Source organism: Stenella coeruleoalba (assembly GCF_951394435.1).
Source record: "Stenella coeruleoalba genome assembly, chromosome: X".
NCBI classification, from domain to species: domain Eukaryota; kingdom Metazoa; phylum Chordata; class Mammalia; order Artiodactyla; family Delphinidae; genus Stenella; species Stenella coeruleoalba.
In genome coordinates, this window is record NC_137152.1 from 102,546,672 (window position 1) to 102,553,551 (window position 6,880).

The window sequence follows — 6,880 nt, forward strand, 5'->3', positions numbered from 1 at the left end:
GACAGCAAAAGGTCAGCCAGAATAGAGTCATCTTACCAGTCTGCAGTGCCCCTGCTTTTACGTAGCACAGAGTTGGTCCAATGTGTGTAGAGCTACAGGGTGCTTTCTCTGAATTTCCTGTGCACCTGGTCTGTTTCCCAGAATTGCTGACATGATCAAGATTGGCCTGCCATCTTATAACTGCTTCCAAATCTAGTCACTGTGAGCTAAGAGGCCTCTTCCAATTATTTCCAAAGTATAGAGATGTGGGAGCAAAGAGTGAATCTTATTCTTTACATTAAGTGGACCATATTTTGGGGGACCTTTCTCTCAATCCAGCTTCTCTTGACTCAGACATTTCTGACATATGAATGTCATTGGTACCAGAGAGAGTACAGATACTTTTTTAATATATTCTATATTATTTTGGTAATTTGAATGGAAATTTTGAGATTGGAATGGGAGGAATTAAAATGCTCAAATTTCTCAGCTGAATGGAAGGTTTTCATTTGAATTTTAGAACGTTAATCTATCGTGACTAGAATATCACCTCTCTCTATCTTTACCTTCCTAATTTCAACCCTGACAGAGATTCATTCAACAAATAAATTGCTTGGTTTGGAATTATTTCGACGGATTTATTGCACGTTGTCAATCTATACATGAAACGTTTCTAGCAATATCAAAATACATGACATCCTTAATGACTACAGCCTATTATTTATATTTAGTTAAATCAGAATTTAAAGATACCTGAAAAGCATTCCTGGACTCAATTCCAATGGTTGTTACCTGACCTACTGATTATAAGACAGGTTCCCATGATTCCCTTCTTAGGTTTGATTAATTTGCTAGAACTGCTCACAGAACTCAGGAAAACCAGTTTACTCACTAGATTACCAGATACAAATCAATAGTCAGATGAAGAGATACACAGAGCTGAGGTCTGGAACAAAGGAGCTTCTGGTTCCCCCACATGGAAGCTCTTCAAAAGGGGCCAAAAAGCTGTCATGTGGGGTTTTTATGGAGGCTTCATTACATAGTCATAATTGATTAAATCATTGGCCAATGGCAATTGCTTCAACCTCAAGCCCCTCTACCCTCTGCAGAAATCAGGGGAAAGATCATGTGAGCACATAGTGGCTTTCCTTCTGAAAGTCAGGAAGAGAGCTGTCACCAGAAACTGAATTTGCCACACATTGATCTTGGACTTCTAGCCTCCACAACTGTGAGAAAATAAACTCCTGTTGTTTAAGCCACCCAGTCTGTGGTATTCTGTTACAACATCCCAAGCTGACTAATACAGGTACTGATTAGCAATATTCTGGGCATTTTATATAAATCAAAGACTTAAGTTAAAAGGTTTCCTGCACAACCTGTGTTCTATGTGTACAGTAATTATTTGTCATACAAAGAATTTTGAAAATTGCAGTATAAAAATATATGATAGTGTTGCATTGATTTCTGCAGATTAATATAAAAATTATGTCACCTGTTCAAATGTATAGAATCAAAGAATATGATTTATGCAGTTTATGATTGAGAATGGTCTCCATTTTGGAGTAAAAAAATTTTTTTGGAATGAAAAACTCTACTAGGCATTCATACTAAAACAAACAATGGGAGATACAATTTTTAAGCAAAGCTGCAAATCAATTTTTGGATAAACAATATTTTTCCAATGTCTCTAATTTTACAGATACTTTAATTTCTGATTGTTAGTAGCTCAAAGCAGACTGCATATCTAAGTTCATATTCCAGCCACTTATTATAATACTATGGTGACCTTGGTTAGCTTAAACTCTGTTTGCCTCAATTTCCTCATTTGTTTGATAGAAATAATAATTCCTACCTCATAAGGTTGTATGAGGAGTAAATGAGTTAATACATGGAAAGCACTTAGAACAGTGCCTGATACATAGTTAATACTATCATTATTATTGTTGTTGTGATGATCATTATTATTCAGATGATAATGAATTGAAATAAGGAAAAAGAACTACACAAAAGAGGAACACAAAAATAGGTATAAACAAAGCAAGCTGGTATAGTGCTTTACATGTAATGGTCATTCAGTGAAGTCTGTGTAAGTGAAAAATCTAAGGAGATTGGAAAGTGGTATAAGGCTCCTAGTAAGGAGACATTTCTAGACAAATTAGAGGTAACCAAGTGTGGAAAAACTACTCTTTGATGAATATTAATCACACATTGTGAAGTCAGATTGATTCAAACATGTTTTAGATTAATGGTTCTCAACTCCTGCTACATAATGAATTAACCTGGGGAATCTTAAAAAGTTTCTGGAGCCTGGGTCCTACCCTGAAATTTTCTGGTCATATTTGGTGTCCAAACACTGGTATTTTTACTTTTTAGTCCCGTCAGTTGATTATAATTAGCAGCCAGGATGAAAATCCACTTTTAGGATAATGGTTCTCAAAATGTGGTCTCGGATCAGCGCATCAGCAACACCTGAGAATTTGTAAGAAATGCACATTCTTGGGCCCCACCCCAGACCTACTGAATCAGAAACTCTGGGAGTGGGACCACCAATTGTGGCTTACCAGAAGCCCCAGATGATGCTGGTGTACACTAACATTTGAGAACCACTATTTTAGAGTGTTTTGAAGTAAAATGCTTTCTTTCTTCAAGGAGAAATTGGCTGAAAAATGCATGAATATAATATAACCTTGATAATAAAAGATAGATCAAAAAACTTTAAAATATCAGTAAAGATATAGAATTCAAAATACAACGAATAAGCTTAATCTGCTTAATCTAATAAGCATTGATAAACTCCAGCAAGCAAAGGATACCCATTATTTTCAAGTGCATATATATAATATTTGAGAAATGCAATTTTGAATAGATTTCAAAAATCCATATCACTAGATCACGTTCTCTGACCACATCTCAATAAATTAGAAATAGATAACTAAAAGATAACAACAATAAAACCCCAACAAAAAATAAGTTTCTTACGTTAATATAAATTTAGATTGTTTAAAAAATGTTATTTTAGAACTGCATACGTTTTATTGTATATATTTATAGCTATGCATTATATATAATAAAATATATCTAAGTTTTGTTGTGTATATAATATGGTTCTATGTTATATTTAATGTAGTTATAAGAAATGCTTAGAAATTAAGGCATATCTAGAGTTTATTTTTAAAGGAGTTGAAAAGCAGGATTAAAATATTTTGTCATGTTCATCAGAGCACATTGACTATGGGAAGGTATTCAATTTCAATGACATTTTTTCTTATCATGCCAAAATGAAATATTATTGAGAGATTAGCAAAGTGTAAATATTTTACAAACAGTGAATTATGGGTACAGTTGGGAAAAAACACGTGGCATATCATCAGTGATTTCCTATAAATAAATGACAGATTTGCTATACTAAAGTTTACAGCATTTTAGTATATGATTTAAATCTCTACTAGTTTATAATGCAAAGTATTCATATTTTCTGAATGGCAATTTGAAATAAGCAGCATTCAAGTGATAGAACTTGCCGGTAAAAATATCAAGAGTGAACATTATGAATATTAATTTTGAAGTGTAGAATTTTTTAATGACAAGAAATGTATTTTTTTAATTAGGAATAAATCTGACTTACATTCTTTTTTATACAAAAGACAATACTAAAAAGGTTAAATCCATTAGTTCAACAAACATTTATTGAGCACTTAAAACTCTGTGCCAAGCACCCTTCTAGGCACTGTTGATACATTAGTGTACAAGCCAGGTTGTACATTTTCGTGGGGAAGACAGGCATAATTCAAGTAATTAAATGAATGCCTTAATTATAGTGTCACAAAGTACTCAGAAGGAGGTGAACAGGGTTCTGTGATAAAGAGGTTTAGGGTCAGGTGGTGGTATTTTCTTGAGGGGACATTGGAGAAGGACTCTCTGGGTAGGTGATATTTGAACTGAGATGTGAATAACTACAAGTCAGTCATGTAAAGATTTCAGGAAAGTGTTTCAGGTTGAGGGAAGAGCATTTGCCAAGGCCATAAGCAGGACTTAGCTTATTATGTGTGAGGAACTGGCAGAGGTATATGTATCTGAAACGGAGAGTGGGATACAAGTCGAAGTTTGGGGGACCGTTCCTATAGGGTTTTATGGGCTATGATAAAAGAGTTAGGATTTTATTCTAAATGCAATGGAAAGCAGATATAAATATATCCAAAGTATATTTGAAACATCATTTTATTGCGATATGGAAATAAAGGAATGGAGGGACCAGCACACCAAGCAGGGACCAGTTAGATCATTGTTGTAGTCCACATGAAACGTGAGGATGTATTGGTCTTAGCGACAACTTAAACATCTGGTTAATATAGTATTTAAGGTATAACGAAACTTAAAAAATAATTCTTGTAATTTTTTTTCCAAAAGAAGACACAAGAGTCAGATGAATAAGTGACCTTCCCAAAGTCAACCAGAGAATTAGTAGCAGACATAAGACTAAAGTCCAGATCTCCTGACTCTTATAACAATAATTCTGTCTCCCAGTTTCTTATTCCCTTTACAAAGTACAACCGTTCCTTTGGGAGTGAACACAAAATCTGAGTTCAGTAATATGTTGGCATATTGTTTTTAAGAATATACAGAAAAGAAAATGTTCTCTGGGAAAGGTGGGGGGAGGGGTAAATCAGGAGCTTGGGATGAACACATGCACACTACTATACACAGATAACCAAAAAGGACCTACTGTATAGCACAGGGAACTCTACCCAATATTCTGTGATAACCTATATGAGAAAAGAATCTAAAAAAGAATGAATATATATATATATGTATAACTGAATCGCTTTGCTGAACACCTGAAACTAACACACCATTTTAAATCAACTATACTCCCATTAAATTAAAATATTTTAAAAAAGAAAATGTTCTCTTACTAGAAATATTTAATACACTCAATGATTTAGACTTAAAGAAAGTAAAAGGAAAATTTTTTTAACATATAATCTGTATGAAAAAATAAAGTCACTGGATATTAATGCAGTGCTACGTTACTTGAAATATCGGCACTAATTAGTTCAGAATTAGTGGGCTTGATCCTATTCACACTGAGGAGAGCTAGCATGCTTGAAAATTAAATATAACTTTAAAAATACATAGAGTTTTCTTCTTAAATGATGCCTTCCCCACTCTCCATCCTGAGAAAACAGAACCTATTCTTTTATGATTTAAATTAAAAGAATAAGGATAATGTGGGAATGGAATATTTTGATACTGTTATATGATAGATCATTAAGCTACCATTTTGGTGCCTGGGTGGTTCAGTGGTAGAATTCTCACCTGCCATTAAGCTACCCTTTATTTTACATGCAAATAATCTTTGCTCTTATCCCTCAAGTATACGAGATAAATTTTCCAAAATAGAATTATTTTTTAAACTTCTGCATAAAGTCTTTTAAAACAGATGTAATTAACATTGTCAAAGGAGAATCCCATTCTCACTGTATGATTCTGTAATTTGCTTATTTGTATCATGATAAAAAAGTGTTCCATTAAGCCTTAACAAATCTAACATTTTTAATAGATTCTTGAGACCTTCACCTCTTACTGTTACCAGAGCAAGAAGTGACAACAACAAAAAAAGTTATTTAGAGATGGTCTGTTGTTATTCAAATCAATCTCTTCCAGTAGCATGAGTAGTCACCTAGTCCTCTAGCTGTGCAAGGCCACTTACTAAAATAATTATTTCATGTGGTCAAAAGTTGTTAATAAATACAATAAAGATCTAGTCAAACATCTAAATTTTTCTTAAATAAATACAAATTGAAAATAAATAGGTTATAAGATGTTTATATCATAAACTGTAGTAGATCAAATATTGTTCTTTTAAAAGAATATTTTCCTGTGTCTTGGGTATATATTCACTGGGGACGTAATCAAGGTATTGCCAGAGCTATCATAAGAACCTAACCTCGCTTCCCGTAAGGACATATTTTCTTTAGTTCCCAGCCGATGAGTACTTCAATCTGAAGCTGGAGGAGGTTACCTAAATCAGAAATAGCCTTTAATCTCTGCAAGTACTCTTTTGGGAATCTCTCTTCAGTTTAAAGATCAAGAAAAATAAGCTACTCGTGATTTCAGATTTTCGATGCAATTAAATATACTTAAGAATCAATAACCAAAACATTATGGAAAGATAATTTTACTCTCCTAAATTCCATCCTTTTTAACAACCAGAAATTTTAAATTCTTCTGTATGAGTACAAGATGGGAAAGTTTAATATATAAGACTTAAATATCAGAAAAAGTATAGGCATATATTTAACTAATCTCTAGATTTGGAAAAACTTGCTAGACAGAAAAACGGTGAATAAATTGCAAAGGACTGGCTTATGGGAGAATAAATATATATAATCTTTTTTTAAAGTATCATATCTACTAGTAATTCTATCTGCTTCTTAGAATCTGTCCTAAAGAAACAATATGAAGTGCAACAAAGATTTAAGCACAAGGTGGCCAGTTGCAATATCATTTATGATCACAAACAGATCCACAATGACCATCAATATTGGAATCTCATTTTTAGCTTGAAAATTCAAGCAAATTTTAATTTATATTAATAATAATTATGTTTGCTTTTAATATGAAAATCATGTCTCAGACCAGTAACCGTCATTAAAATTGACCTTGGATGTTTTATGTGCTTCCTTCTGGACTTCGTTGAGACTTACATTGTTTTTGGCATAATTGAAATGACTATAAATAAAACATTTTTAACTTTTAAAGTAAACTTTTTATTTTAGAATATATTTAGATGTATTAAAAAATGGCAAAGATGGTACAGAGTTCTCATGTACAATACATCAATTTCCCTTATTATTAACATTTTACATTAATCTATTGATAGTATATTTTTGTAATTAAT